This window comes from Loxodonta africana, chromosome 1 (assembly GCF_030014295.1).
Source record: "Loxodonta africana isolate mLoxAfr1 chromosome 1, mLoxAfr1.hap2, whole genome shotgun sequence".
Lineage (NCBI taxonomy): Eukaryota > Metazoa > Chordata > Mammalia > Proboscidea > Elephantidae > Loxodonta > Loxodonta africana.
Window position 1 is genome coordinate 39,993,903 of NC_087342.1, and position 16,322 is coordinate 40,010,224.

At 41.8% G+C, this 16,322-nt stretch overlaps 1 protein-coding gene across 3 annotated transcripts in view; it reads right to left on the reverse strand.

The window, feature by feature from the left end:
- The window catches only part of GMDS (GDP-mannose 4,6-dehydratase), a 795,040-nt gene that overhangs the window by 249,359 nt on the left and 529,359 nt on the right, over positions 1–16,322 (reverse strand). The window lies entirely within an intron of this gene.

Sequence of the window (16,322 nt, forward strand, 5' to 3'; positions counted from 1 at the left end):
TGATGCCTTTGAATTATGGTGTTGGGGAAGAAGAACAGTGAATGTATCACAGACTGCCAGAAGAACCAACAAATTTGTCTTAGAAGAAGTACAGCCAGAGTGCTCCTTAGATGTGAAGATGGTGAGATCTTGTCTCATGTACTCTGGACATGTTATCAGGAGTGACCAGTCTCTGGAGAAGGACATAATGCTTGGTAAAGCAGAGGGTCAGCAAAAAAGGGGAAGACCCTCAATGAGGTGGATTGACACAGTGGCTGCAACAATAGGCTTAAACACAGCAATGATTGTTAGCATGGTGCAGGAGCAGGCACTGTTTCGTTCTGTTGTACGAAGGGTCATTATGCTTTGGAACCGACTTGAGGGCACCTAACAACAACAACAACAACAAATAGATTAAAAAAAAAAACAAAACTTATCAAAGGCCATAAAAAATCCCCATAACCTCAATAGTCTTATAATATCTTTCTTAGTTTGGCTTTCCAAACCAAACCCACTGCCATCAAGTCGATTCTGACTCATAGCGACCTTATAGGACAGAGTAGAACTGCCCCCATAGGGTTTCCAAGGCGTGGCTGGTGGATTTGAAGTGCTGACCTTTCAGTTTGCAGCCCAGCTCTTAACCACTGTGCCACCAGGGCTCCACCTTGAGAGCAATTTTGTTAGGGCCAGTAAAAAACCTGAACATAGAGCAAATGGCACCTCTGTAAAACACTCAATTTATGTCACCCACACGAGGATGTCTGATTCTTAGAGCTTACTGACTTTGTCTCAACCTTTGCAAAGACAAATATTAGGAATTAGTAGGGAGGAATGAATGCGGGTGAAATGGCAACGTAGGTCAAATGAAATAAAATGTAAGATAATGTAACGAATGCTTACTACGTGTCAGGTGCTGTACATGCCCAGGTTAGTTTGTCTAATACTCAGAACAACACTGTAAAGGAAGTATTATTATTTTTGTGCCTAAAATCCAAGGATTGGAGAGGTTAAAAAATTGTCACACTTGAGGGAGTAACTGGGAGCTGGATTCTGAACAAGTTGTTTCATGCCAGAAATCCAGGACTTTTACTACAACAAGTTAAAAGCAGTTTTCATTAAAAAAAAAAAGGAATAAATGTTTATTCTATTCAGACAAAAGACTGATCCTTTCTGGTTAGGCTGGGTGTTTGGGAGTAAAAGACAGTGTCAGAGGGAAAGGGTCCCTGGGCCTCCCTGAGCCCTCAGGTGGATTCCGTGGGTGGGAGGGGCAGAGTTTTCTGGGCTGAGGAAGAGGCAGAAACAAGGGCCGGAAGATGGAATGCTGGGTGCCCGGCGGACATACTTTCACAGTAATCATGATCAGTAGAAGGCTTACCAATAACTTGATTATTTTAAGACACAGAATTTTCAAAAAATATACTCAATCACAATATAAATTTTGTTAACTTTGCCTAGGTCAGGAAAAGACGACACCAAAACAAAACTATAAGATGTAAAGGGCTAAAAAAGATTTCAGTCTTGCCTCTTTTGTTCTTGCTAAAAGAAGTTTCATGTTCAATTATAAACTTCTCCTTGGCGGAAAACTCCGAATGGCGTGAGCGTTAGATCTTAAAGGAGCTATCCTTGCAGGAGACAAACGCAAGCAGAGTCAGGTGATAAGAGGTGAAAGAAAGCCGCTCGTATAAAGCTTCCCAGAATCTCTTCATGGCTCAGAATTTTCCTAGATTCCAGAACCTTACAGGATCCGATTACTCAACTGGAAGCACTTTAGCTTAGGACTCCCTGGCACCCCTTTCTATGGAGAGTCTTGCCCCTAGGTCATATGAAGCGCTGCTATAACTCAGATAGCACTATAGCATTTGAACTGTCTATTTGCGTGTGCATACCCCACAAAACTGTCCCTACCTAGAGGGAAGACCTGGTGCTGTGCTCACCATGGTATGGTGGGCACACAATACATATCCGATGGACATGAGGGAAGACCTGGTGCTTTGTTCACCATGGTATGGTGGGCACACAATACGTGTCAGATGGACTAGAGGGAAGACCTGGTGCTGTGTTCACCATGGTATGGTGGGCACACAATACTTATTAGATGGATGCTAGATATTCAAGTTAGGATCCATACATCCAGAAGAACTCAATGGTGGGGGTATATTTCATGCTGTTTGAAATAAAATGAGCACAGTTTGTGAATTAAAATAATAAAATGCATATTTCATAGACTTAACTTTCCATTGCTCCCTAAGAGCAGCCCTTGAGGTTTTTTCACAGGGAATGACACTGCTGCTGGAATACAAAAACTTTGCCATTTTAAAGGTGGAAATTTTATTAAGACTGAAAATACACAATGGAGAGAAACTGGAAGACATTAGGTACACACCCTCTGACAATGCAGCCTGTCATTCATACGAGTCAGCTTCAAACACACATTACAGAGACAAAAAGACTTTCGAGTACTTAGTGACAGCAAAGATGTTAAGATGTTAAGGTTAGCCCGGTAAGTTCTTTCTGGTTCTATCCAGTCCTACTCCTTCCTCTTTCCTGCCCCTGACCCCTATGTCTGGCCCTGGAGCTGTAATAATTGGGGGAAAGGTGGGGGTGAGGAGTGGGCTATGGTTAGGCTACGTGGACTAGTCTTAAGAAAAACATAGAAACTTCATAACTTTAGTTAGGGCTCAAACAGCAGCAAAATACACTGAGGAAGTTACATCTGTTATAATAAAAATTATATTTTGTATGATCTAGGTAGACTATTTACAGTTATCAGAAGCGGATGACAGAGACCAAAAGAGTTAGGGAGCAAGTATTCGCAAGTCTTCTCCTCGCCCTGCCTGAGTGTGTTTCAGCTTTGACCGGACCTAAGGTGCTAAAGGAAACCCTGGTGGTGTAGTGGTTAAGTGCTACAGCTGCGAACCAAAGGGTCAGCTGTTCAAATCCACCAGGTGCTCCTTGGAAACTCTATGGGGCAGTTCTACTCTGTCCTATAGGGTCACTATGAGTCGGGATGGACTGGATGGCACTGGGTTTGTTTTGTTTTGTTTTTTTAAGCTGTTAAAGAGGAGAACAAAGAGGCCAGGAGAACAAAGAGAGGGGAAGATGGGAGAGAGCTAGATCTGGCTGGAATTTTAGAGCAGAGAGCTTGGAGGAGAGACGCAGAAAACAATTTGGGAGGCATCTGGGGAGACAGGTGGGAGCAGAGGAACTTTAGGATTCATTGCTTTGTATCATGGGATTGACACCACTTTGCCAGCTCTTCTCGAGACTGCACGAAAGAACACACTGAATGTTCATGCCTTTATGGAGGTGGATTTTTGTTTCTTTTGGATGTGATACCAGACTGACCACAAGGCCTCCTAGTTTTATTTGCATTACATAGAAAACTGACTGATCTCATTCTTTGGTCTCTTAGAGAGGTACCTTTGAAGATCTGAATGATGAACCACTTCAACACACCAACACCAGTTAACGTTGTACAAATTCATTTCCAACATTACTATTCAGAAAGCAATCAGGAGGAAAAAAGACAGTTCTGATGTAGAAATGATCTATCATAAATTTCTCTTTAAAAAAAAAACAAAACAGTGACTTTTTAGTATAATTAGTCAAGAATCAAAATAAAAATGTGATGGCTAAAGCTGTTGTAATACCTGGAAGTTCTACAAAGTTGACCCATAATTTTCCAGCAGAGAGTTATACTAGCAAAACAGGGTCAGGTATATACATGAGTTACACGATCTATGAGGCTCTTGGGCCATAACAAATCCAGATGGTTTATAACTGAAAAACAAGGCTTAAAAACATGTTTTTCCTTTGTACTCTTAATAAATCTCCAGACTGAATTGTAAAAAAAAATTAGCTATAGATAGTGGGTTATGAAAAATTCTAACAAGTCGCAACAAAAATTGTTGTATCAGATGAAAGTCATAATAGTATACAGAATTGTAACAGGCCATATCACTAGGCCTCATTTGCTTAAAAGAATAATTTAATCATAATAGTGAAAACTGAATGTCACGATGGCATTTTCTAGCTTTCTTATTCCTGAATGGCAGCACAGAAAAACTACACTAAAAAATGCTTAGTTTTAGGTTGTTTTAACAACGTAGGTAACATTTCATTCTAGAGAAATCAATTTCAAAGAAGACGGCATAGTATTATTTAGAAGACAGAACCTGCACTGGGTCTGCAAGATCATGAAATCCTATACTATTGACCATCACCATGGTATTAGCTCAGGTAATGCTGCTGTAACAGATAAACCCTGAAATCTCAATGCCTTAACATAGCACTGTCCACTAGAAATGCAATGTCAGCCACATGTTTAATTTTAAAGTTTCTAGTAGCCACATTAAAAAAATAAAAATAGGTGAAGTTAATTCTAATAGTACTTCACTTAACCCAATACATCCAAAATATTATCATTTTAACATGTAATCCACATAAAATTTATTAATGAGATATTTTACAGTCTTTTTTGTACTAAGTCTTTGTAATACAGTGTGTATTTACATTTACAACACATCTCAGTTCAGACTAGCCTCATTCAAGTGCTCAAGAGCCACATGAATGAGTGGCTGTAGTACTGGATAGTGAAGTTTTAACACAATAGAATTTCCTCTCTATTCTTGCTCTTATCAATTCAACTGGGTATTTACAGAGGGCCTTCGATGTACTAGTCGGGGATCCAGAGCCCTTCCATCCTCTGGGTCTCCCTGACCCCGAGGGGATCAGAGACCTTCACTCCCAGTCAGCGTGAAGGAAAAGGGTGGGGGAGCAAGACTTAACAGTGACACCTGTCCTTCTCTCAGAAATAGTCACGGCCCACCGAGATGCAAGGATGCTGGGAAGTGCAGGTACTGCTGAACAGCTGCTCCCCAGTAACTACATGAGAAGGAGCATGGGTCTGTAGAGAGTTGGCAGAATCCAAACCTGTGTTTTTATCCTGCTCAAGTGGGCAAAGTATGTATTCACTTGGAAGTTCCATACTTTCCTAACATGGTAATGGTGACTGTCTTCGTAAGAGAGGAGAAGAAGCACACTCTGATGTGGTATGATGTGGTTCAGGCTTAGTGGTCTGGGACAGCTACAGGTCCATGGCATGAGAACTAGGTAAGTGTGCTAAGGTGTGAATCGGAGCTGTATGCTGCAGGAACACATTTTCTAGTCAATGTGACGGTCAAGGTGGCTGAGTAACACATTTCTCAAAACCTAGGGACCTAAAACAGCCACTTATGGTGCTCAGGAATTCTCTGGGTCAGCAGTGTGGACAAAGTTGTTGCCTGGGGCCTCAGAGGGATGACTCCATAGCTAGGTACTAGACTCATCTGAAAGGTTCGTTCACAGTGTGCTGTGATCCTTGGTTCCTCCCATGTGGATCCCTCCACGTGGGCTAATTTGGGCTTGTCACAGTGCAGTGACAGGTTCCAGGGCAAGTGTCCCCTGAGGGAGCAGGTCAGGAGGAGCCTTAGCACTTTTGTGACCTCATAGAGCACCACAAGGGCCCACCTTATCTCTTTCCTCCTGAAAGGGGAGTGTCGAGGTTCTGGAAGAGCATGGGGGACAGGAAACACTGTTGTGGCCATTTTGAGTGACCGGGCTGAGCACCAATGTGAGGTTCAGAAGGGATTTGACCTTCTCAGCTCCCCACTAAATGTACAGATACTCCTGAGAAGGGACAGAAGCTTCCTCTGTGAAAAATGTTCATGAAAACAAAGCCAAGTACAAGTGCTGATGTAGGAAGTGAAGTGTTCCAGAAGAACACCTTTCTGGTTCTTCACCAGAAAGCTGAAATGTCAGATAGAGGATGGGATGCTAAATGTGACAGTGGTCAATGGGAAGATCCACCTGAAGCAAGTGTGCTACCAGCCCAGCATCAGGCCACACTGCAGGCTGAGAACCGAGAGGCTGTGAAGGTCTTGGAAAGTCTCTCTAGCGATGCTTCAGGTCACAGTATTTACCCCATATAGCATGACACTATTCAAATAACTCCACGGGAACAGTAAAACAAAGAAGCAATAGTATAGTTCAGTTCAACAAAAGTCATTATTGCAGTAAGTTGTGGCAATGATGGTGCTAAAGGTGATTTGAAAAGATGGAAATGGCAATGCCTGGGTGAAGAGTGTCCAGGTGGTTCAGAGCATAAGCTGATGCAGAATGGTGAGGAGGCACAGAAAAGGCAGGGCTCTGGCCTCAGGGAAGTGGGAGGCAAAGCAGTAAACGAAGGCGGAGGCCCCCTCACCAGCCTGGGCACACCCAGCAGAGCCTGGAGGAAGGCTGAGGCTTATTGAGGGTGTGGTGGGTTCAGCATCCAGCTTGAGGCCTGACACTAGGCTTCAGGTGGCAAGCCTCATTCTGGCCCTCACCTGCTGGAGTGTGGGTTGGCTCAGGTGCTCGGCTACATGCTGAGCATGGCAGGTCAGCACAGTGCTCCCCTCCCTCGTGGGACCCTGGTTTTTGCTGTGAGAGCAGTAGGCCTGGGGCCTCCCAAATGAGACAATTACCTACCGACGTGATTACAATGAAAGGCGTCTGTCAATAATTTGAAGTCTTTCTCATTCTGAAAATCACAGTTACTTTGGAAAGAGAATGACTGCCAAATACGCAAAAACATAAAATAAAATTGAGTAAACTGGCCGTTTGTTTGGATGCACCAGCTACAGATGCACCATGAGTCCTTCCATTATTTCATTTGCTTCCGTGAGTGCAGCAAAGTGCCTGTAAGCGAATGCAACCCTGCAGGTATTTATGGCTCTCCACACTCATTTGTGTCAAAACAAAACCAAAGTTTCTCACTTAATAAAAATAAAAGGCTAATAGACTTGAACATTTACTGCATGTTTTTTGGGTATGCCTTAATCTCTCCCTTGGCTATCTTGCCATCTTATAAATCTGGCCCTTAAGTTATCACTGTTATAGTAGCAATAAAAATAATAATAAAAGTACTGTGAGGTCAAAATATGTCAAGAACAAGTCAGAAAAATGAGGGAGACATAAAATGAAGTATAAAAGACTAGCCAGGACTAGAAAAATTCAGGTACTGTACCTCAGCGTACGGCAGCAGGAGGCGGCTGCGACTGCTGTTTTATTTAATGAGTCTCCACATAAAGTCCAGCTGCTAACCATGTGACAAGTTCATCTCTGAAAACAAGAGGCCACTATCTTCATGGTGTTCAGTCCTGGCTGCCCTTAACGGGAATTTCACTTGCAGTATGGGAAAAAACAGATCTTGAGCTACTTCTCTGGATTTAAGTGTTTTTTTTTTTTTAAATTAAGCATTAATTGCTTCGACTTTTTTTGCAACAAAATTAATGGGCAGACTCAAATACATGAAAAGGCGGGAGCAGAAACCCTGGAAGCTTGAGATACCTTTTTTTATTTTATTTTATTAATTTTTATTGCGCTTCAAGTGAACGTTTACAGATCAAGTCAGTCTGTCACATATAAGTTAATATACATCTTACTCCTTACTCCCACTTGCTCTCGCCCTAATGAGTCAGCCCTTTCAGTCTTTCCTTTCGTGACAATTTTGCCAGCTTCCCTCTCTCTCTATCCTCCCATCCCCCCTTCAGACAGGAGATGCCAACACAGTCTCAAGTGTCCACCTGATATAATTAGCTCACTCTTCATCAGCATCTCTCTCCTACCCACTGTCCAGTCTCTTTCATGTCTGATGAGTTGTCTTCGGGGATGGTTCCTGTCCTGTGCCAACAGAAGGTTTGGGGACCATGACCGCCGGGATTCCTCTAGTCACAGTCAGACCATTAAGTCTGGTCTTTTTATGAGAATTTGGGGTCTGCATCCCACTATTCTCCTGCTCCCTCAGGGGTTCTCTATTGTGCTCCCTGTCAGGGCAGTCATGGATTGTGGCCGGGCACCAACTAGTTCTTCTGGTCTCAGGATGATGTAGGTCTCTGGTTCATGTGGCCCTTTCTGTCTCTTGGGCTCTTAGTTGTCGTGTGACCTTGGTGTTCTTCATTCTCCTTTGATCCAGGTGGGTTGAGACCAATTGATGCATCTTAGATGGCCGCTTGTTAGCATTTAAGACCCCAGACGCCACATTTCAAAGTGAGATACCTTTTTACTGTGGGGAAGATGTAGACATTTTCCTGGATCTCAAAGACAGGATTTAGACTCTAGAGTAGAATCCAACCCTAAGCACACTTTGTATGCTGCCTGAAAGGAGCAAACAGCCTGTGCGATTTTATCTGCAGTCTTTTTTGTGGGATGCATTTACTCTGGTAAACCTCTTAGCCCTAAGGTCTCCGTGGCTGGCGCATCACTTCACAGAGTGGAGTGTATATGAAACTGAAGTGCAGATTTGGCCAGGCCCAAGGCTGGACCCCCAGGAGGGCAGCGTGAGCAACGGGGACCTCGGGCAAGCTGGACCTCTAGAAAGGCAGTGCAGGAAGTGGGGGTCTCAGGCAAGCTGGACCCCTAGGAGGGCAGTGTAGGGAGTGGGGACCTCGGGCAAGCTGGACCTCTAAGAGAACAGTGTGAGGAGTGGGAACCTCAGGCAAGCTGGACCCCTAGGAGGACAGTGCAGGGAGTGGGGACCTCAAGCAGGCTGGACCCCTAGGAGGGCAGTGTGGGAAGTGGGAATCTAGGGCAGATGGACCCCTAGGAGGACAGCACGGGGAGCTGAAACCTCAGACAGGCTGGGCTTCTAGGAGGACGGCACAGGGAGCAGGAACCTCGGACAGGCTAGACCCCTAGGAGGACAGTGCAGGAAGCTGAAACCTTGGGCAGGCTGGACGCCTAGGAAGACTTCACGGGGAGTGGGAACCTCAGGCAGGCTGGACCCCTAGGAGTGTGGCATGGGCAGCTGAAACCTTGGGGGGTCTGGACTCTAAGGAGGATGGTGCAGAGAGCTGAAACCTTCGGCAGGCTAGCTCACTAAACATGCAGCCTCGGCAGGTTAATTTAACTCCTCCAGTTGTAGTCGCCCAGATGTCAAATTGTAATATGAACACCCAGAGGTCAGAATAGGCAGTGAGTAAGGCTTGGCAAGCCTGCCAGAGCAGGCACAGGGAGGAAACCACGAGTCAGAAGAAAGAAAGACAGAGGCAAGGATGAGGAGGCGAGCAAGGCCACAGCAAAGAGGGCTGTCTAGAGTTCAGACCCAGCAGTGCAGGAGCAGGGAGTTCCTTGGAGACTCCAGGGAGAAAGGACAGAGAGAGTCCCGACTTGCACTTCGTACTTTACTGGAGTCTTCAAAGTCTTCAAAATGAAAAAGCTGGGGAGGCAGGGCCAAGAAGACAGAGCAGTCAGATGCTTCTGGTGACCCGAAAAAAACAAGTGAAATGATTATACATATGAATCCTAAACATCAAAGGAAAAGTTAGAAAACAGACTGAGCAGCAGGGGAGGGAGAGATAGTTCAGAAGCTGTGAGGACTTGCCGGACCTCACTCGGCGGGAACCCTCAGGCATGATACCCTGGAGCGACCACGGTGAGGCTGGCGGTAACGTTCCGGATGCAGTTTCCTCAGGGAGAGACAGCGAGCTACATAGCCTACTCACACCTCCTGAACCAGAGAACAGTGCTTTTGGCAAAAGCTAAGTACTTGTGTTTATTTCGCCGCACCCCCAGCCCCCAAAGCAGCTTCAGTGACTGTCGATTTCCCTGGGCCTGAGATAGGTCCTGCTGCACACTCTGAGCCATTCTCCTGGCCTTGAAGAAGGAATAAATCAACAGTTGGGGGAAAAGATAATCTGCCTGCTCCACCAAGCTGGGGAGCTCAGGACAGAGGTGGCTCCTGTCCAGGCACAAATAGTCTGCAGACTTTGAATACCTTTCACCGCTGCATGGACCTGTGTGGCCCCATTTCAGGAGAATAGGCCCTTGTTGGCAGACTGCAACTGTTTCAGCTGTGCAGTGGAGAGGTGGGTTTATGATGTTTGATACCACTTTGCCTATTAAACAGGGTCCTCACTTACCCACATCAGGGGCCTAAGGACTCGAGGCTCCATCCATATCACCTAGCCACCTGTGACAGGGGTCCAAGGATAACTGGTACCTCTCAGTCCTTACAACCAAAAGCACTGGGTGCCCATTGTCTGGCTGTAGAACTCACCCACCTGTGTGCTCTAGGGGACAGGGACATGCTTTCCTTACAGATACTCGGGGGATGGTTTTCTGTCCCCTGCCTTGTTCAGAGCATGACTCCCTGCTGCAACCAGATACCTGTGTCTACACCAATAACCTCCGCCCTCTAAGGCTGTAGGACAGAGCCTGTCCTACCCACTTGAAAACCAACTACCTAGACATCTGAGCTGAATCCATACAAGAAAAGTAAACGGAGTGCTTGGCTCATATACCTGATAACAGCTTGAGCCATATGGTGACAGGATGTTAGAGTTTCGAAGGCAAAAATAATCAAGCTAGCTCACTCAAGCAGCTTATTTGGGCATATCAAAACAAAACAAAGCAAGAAGCTATGATACAGAAAGCAAATATAAAGTAAATTAATAACTTATAGATGGCTCAGAGACAATAGCCAATATCAAGTCACATAAAGAAACAGACCATGATTGCTTCAACAAGCTCTCAAAACAAAGATTCAAGCAATCTTTCAGATGAAGGTATATCCTGGAATTATCAAATGTAGAATACAAAAGATTAATATACAGAACTCTTCGAGACTTCAAGAATGAGGTCAGGCAAAATGCAGAGCAAGCCAAGGAACACACAGATAAAGCAGCTGAAGAAATTAAAAACATTATTGAAGCACATAATGAAAAATTTAATAGGCTGTAAGAATCCATAGAGACACACCAATCAGAAATTCAGAAGATTAACAATAAAATTACAGAATTAGACAACTCAACAGAAAGTCAGAGGAGCAGAACTGAGAAACTGGAAGGCAGAGTCAGTGACAATGAAGATAAAATACTTGGCACCATATATTTGAAGAAAAATCAGACAAAAGGATTAAAAAAAATAAAGAAACCCTAAGAATCACATGGGAGTCTATCAGGAGAAATAACCTACGAATGATTGGAGTGCCAGAACAGGGAGGGATAACAGAAAATACAGAGAGAATTGCTGAAGATTTGTTGGCAGAAAACTTCCCTGACATTGTGAAAGATGGGAAGATATCTATCCAAGATGCTCACTGAACTCCACACAAGGTAGACCTCAAAAGAAAGTCACCAAGACATATCATAATCAAACTTGCCAAAACCAAAGATAAAGAGAGAATTTTAAGAGCGGCTAGGGATAAACGAAAAGTCACCTACAAAGGACAGTCAATAAGAATAAGCTCAGACTACTCAGCAGAAACCATGCAGGCAAGAAGGCAATGGGATGACATCTTTAAAAAATTGAAGGAAAAAAATTGCCTGCCAAGAATCATATATCCAGCAAAACTGTCTCTCAAATACGAAGGTGAAATTAGGACATTTCCAGATAAACAGAAGTATAGGGAATTTGTAAAAACCAAACCAAAACTACAAGAAATACTAAAGGGAGTTCTCTGGTTAGAAAATCAATAATATCAGATATCAACCCAAGACCAGAACACTGGACAGAGCAATCAGATGTCAACCCAGATAGGAAAATCACAAAAATAAAGATAAAAAAAACGCTCAAAACAGGGAAACAGCAATGTCATTATGTAAAAGATGCAAACACTAAAACAATAAAGAGGGACTAAGAAATGTAGCCATAGATCTTCCACATGGGGAAGAAGTCAAGGAAATATAAAGAAATAAAATTTAGGTTTAAACGTAGAAAAACAGGGGTAAATATTAAGGTAACCACAAAGGAGACTAACAATCCTACTCATCAAAATAAAATACAAGAAAAAAAAAAGAGACTCAGCACAAACAACAACGAATAAGAGGAAAAGACAATATATAAACTATTCAGCACAAAAAATTAAATGGGAGAAAAAAAATGTCGACAACACACAAAAAAAGGTCTCAAAATGACAGCACTAAACTCATATCTATTCATAATTACACTGAATGTAAATGGACTAAATACACCAATAAAGAGACAGAGAGTGGCAGAATGGATTAAAAAAAAAAAAACAAAACACGATCTGTCTATATGCTACCTGCAAGAGACACGCCTTAGACTTAGCGATACAAACAAACTGAAACTCAAAGGATGGAAAAAAATATATCAAGCAAACAATCAAAAAAAGAGCAGGAGTGGCAATATTAATTTCTGATAAAACAGACTTTAAAGTTAAATCCACCACAAAGGACGAGGAAGGACACTACATAATGATTAAAAGGACAACATACCCCCAGGATATAACCATATTAAATATTTATGCACCCAATGACAGGGCTGCAGGATACATAAAACAAACTCTAACAGGACGGAAAAGTGAGATAGACAGTTACACAGTAATAGTAGAAGACTTCAACACACCACTTTCGGTGAAGGACAGGACATCCAGAAAGAAGCTCAATAAAGACATGGAAGATCTAAATGCCACAATCAACCAACTTGACCTCGTAGATATATACAGAACACTCCACCCAGTGGCAACCAAGTATACTTTCTTTTCTAGTGCACATGGAACATTCTCTAGAATAGACCATATATTAGGTCATAAAGTAAGCCTTAGCAGAATCCAAAACACTGAAATATTACAAAGCATCTTCTCTGACCATAAGGCCATAAACGTGGAAATCAATAACAGGAAAAGCAGGGAAAAGAAATCAAATACTTGGAAACTGAACAATACCCTCCTCAAAAAAGACTGGATTATAGAAGACATTAAGGATGAAATAGAGAAATTCATATAATCCAATGAGAATGGAAACACTTCCTATCAGAACCTTTGGGACACAGCTAAAGAAGTGTTCAGAAGTCAATTTTTAGCAATAAATGCACACATACAAAAAGAAGGGCCAAAGTCAAAGAATTACCCCTATAACTTGAACAAATAGAAAGGGAACAACAAAAGAAGCCCTCAGGCACCAGAAGAAAGCAAATAATAAAAATTAGAGCAGAATTAAATGAAATAGAAAACAGAAAAACAATTGAAAGAGTTAACAAGACCAAATGCTGGTTCTTTGAAAAAATTAACAAAATTGATAAACTGTTGGCCAAACTTACAAAAGAAAAATAGGACAGGAAGCTAATAACCCAAATAAGAATGAGATGGGTGATACCACAGCAGACCCAGCTGAAATTAAAAGAATCATATTGGATTACTATGAAAAACTGTACTCCAATAAACTTGAAAACCTAGAAGAAATGGATGAAATTCTAGAAACCTAAATTAACACAAACAGAGGTAGAGCAACTAAATATACCCATAACAAAAGAAGAGATTGAAAAAGTAATTTTAAAACTCCCAACAACAACAAAAAAAGCCCTGGCCCTGGCGGCTTCACTGGATTCTTCTACCAAACTTTCAGAGAAGAGTTAACATCACAACTACTAAAGGTATTTCAGAGCATAGAAAAGCATGGAATACTCCCAACCTCATTCTGGGAAGCCAACATATCCCTGATATCAAAACCAGGTAAAGACACCACAAAAAAAGCAAATTACAGACCTATATCCCTCAAGAACATAGATGTAAAAATCAACAAAATTCTAGCCAATAGAATTCAAAAACATAAAAAAAAAAAAAAATTCACCATGACCAAGTGGGATTCATACCAGGTATGCAGGGATGGTTCAATATTAGAAAAACAATGTATTCAATCACATAAATAAAACAAAAGACAAGAAACACATGATCTTATCAATTCATGCAGAAAAGGCATTTGACAAAGCCTAACACCCATTCATGATAAAAACTCTCAGCAAAATAGAAGGAAAATTCCATTCATGATAAAAACTCTCAGCAAAATAGAAGGAAAATTCCTCAGCATAATAAAGGGTATATACAAACACAACAGCCAACATCATCCTAAATGGAGAGAGTCTGAAAGCATTCCCCTTGAGGCTGGGAACCAGACAACATGCCCTTTATCACTACTCTTATTCAACATTCTGCTGGAGGTCCTGGCCAGAGCAATTAGTCTAGGTAAAGAAATAAAGGGCATCCAGGTTGGTAAGAAAGAAGTAAAAGTATCTCTATTTGCAGATGACATGATCTTATACACAGAAAACCCTAAAGGATCCTCAAGAAAACTGCAGAAACTAATAGAAGAGTTCAGTAGAATATCAATATACAAGATAAACATACAAAAATCAGTTGGATTCCTTTACACCAACAAAAAGAACATCAAGGAGGAAATCACCAAATCAATACCATGTACAGTAGCCCCCAAGAAGATAAAATACTTAGGAATAAATCTAACCAGAGATGTAAAAGACCTATGTAACGAAAACTACGAGACAATACTGCAAGAAACCAAGAGAGACCCAAATAATTGGAAAAACATACCTTGCTCATCAATAGGGAGTCTCAAGATTATAAAAATGTCTATTCTACCAAAAGCAATCTGTAGATACAATGCAATTCTGATACAAATTCCCATGACATTTTTTAATAAGATGGAGAACTAAATCACCATCTTCATATGGAAGGGAAAGAGGCTCCGGATAAAGAAAAAGAAGAACAAAGTGGGAGACCTTACTCTGCCAGATTTTAGAACCTATTATACTGCCACAGTAGTCAAAATAGCCTGGTACTGGTACAACAACAGATACATAGACCAATGGAACAAAATTGAGAATCCAGATGTAAATCCAACCATATATGAGCAGCGGGTATTTGACAAAGGCCCCAAAGTCAGTTAATTGGGGAAAAGGCAGTCTCTTTAAAAAATGGTGTTGACATAACTGTATGTACATCCATCTGCCAAAAATTGAAACAAGACCCATATCTCACAGCATGTACAAAAACTACCTCAAAATGGATCAAAGGCCTAAATATAAAACCTAAAACAATAAAGATCATGGAAGAAAAAATAGGGACAATGCTAGGAGCCCTAATACACAGCATAAACAGTACACAAAACATTACTAACAATGCACAAATATCAGAAGAGAAACTAGATAACTGGGAGCTCCTAAAAATCAAACACCTATGCTCATCCAAAGCCTTCACCAAAAGAGTAAAAAGATTACCTACAGACTGGGAAAATGTTTTTAGCTATGACATTTCTGATCAGCGTCTGATCTCTAAAATCTATATGATACTGCAAAAACTCAACAACAAAAAAGACAAACAACCCAATTAAAAAACGGGCAAAGAATATGAACAGACACTTTACTAAAGAAGACATTCAGGTAGCTAACAGATACATAAGGAAATGCTCATGATCATTAGCCATTACAGAAATGCAAATCAAAACTACAATGAGATTCTATCTCACTCCAAAAAGGCTGGCATTAATCCAAAAAACGTAAAACAATAAATGTTGGAGAGGTTGTGGAGAGACTGGAACGCTTATACACTGCTGGTGGGAATGTAAAATGGTACAACCACTTTGGAAATTGATTTGGCGTTTCCTTAAAAAGCTAGAAATAGAACTACCATATGATCCAGGAATCCCACTCCTTGGAATATATCCTAGAGACATGAGAGCTTTTACATGAACAGATATATGCACACCCATGTTCACTGCAGTACTGTTTACAACAGCAAAAAGATGGAAGCAACCAAGGTACCTATCAAGGATGAATGGATAAAGAAATTATGGTTGTATTCACACAATGGAATACTAAGCATTGATAAAGAACAATGATGAATCCATGAAATGTTTCATAACATGGAGGAATCTGAAAGGCATTATGCTGAGTGAAATTAGCCAGCTGCAAAAGGACAAATATTGTATGAGACCACAATTATAAGAACTCAAGAAACAGTCTAAACAGAAAGGAAAATATTCTTTGATTGTTATGAGAGTGGGGAGGAAGGAAGAAGGGTATTCACTAATTACATAGCAGACAAGAAGTATTTTCGCGTAAGGGAAGGACAACACTCAATACAGGAGAGGTCAGCACAACTGGACTAAACCAAAAGCAAAGAAGTTTCCTGAATAAACCGAATGCTTCGAAGTCCAGAGTAGCAGGGATGGGGGTTTGGGGACCACGGTTTCAGAGGACATCTAGGTCAACTGGCATAATAAAAGCTATTAATAAAACATTCTGTATCCCGCTTTAGTGAGTGGCATCTGGGGTCTTAAACACTAGCAAGTGGCCATCTAAGATGCATCAATTGGTCTCAACCCAACTGGAGCAAAGGAGAATGAAGAACTCCAAAGACACAAGGTAATTAGGAGCCCAAGAGACAGAAAGGGACACATAAATCAGAGACTACATCAGCCTGAGACCAGAAGAGCTAGATGGTGCCTGGCTACAAGTGATGACTTCCCTGACAGAGACCACAACAGAGAACCCCTGAGGGAGCAGGAGAGCAG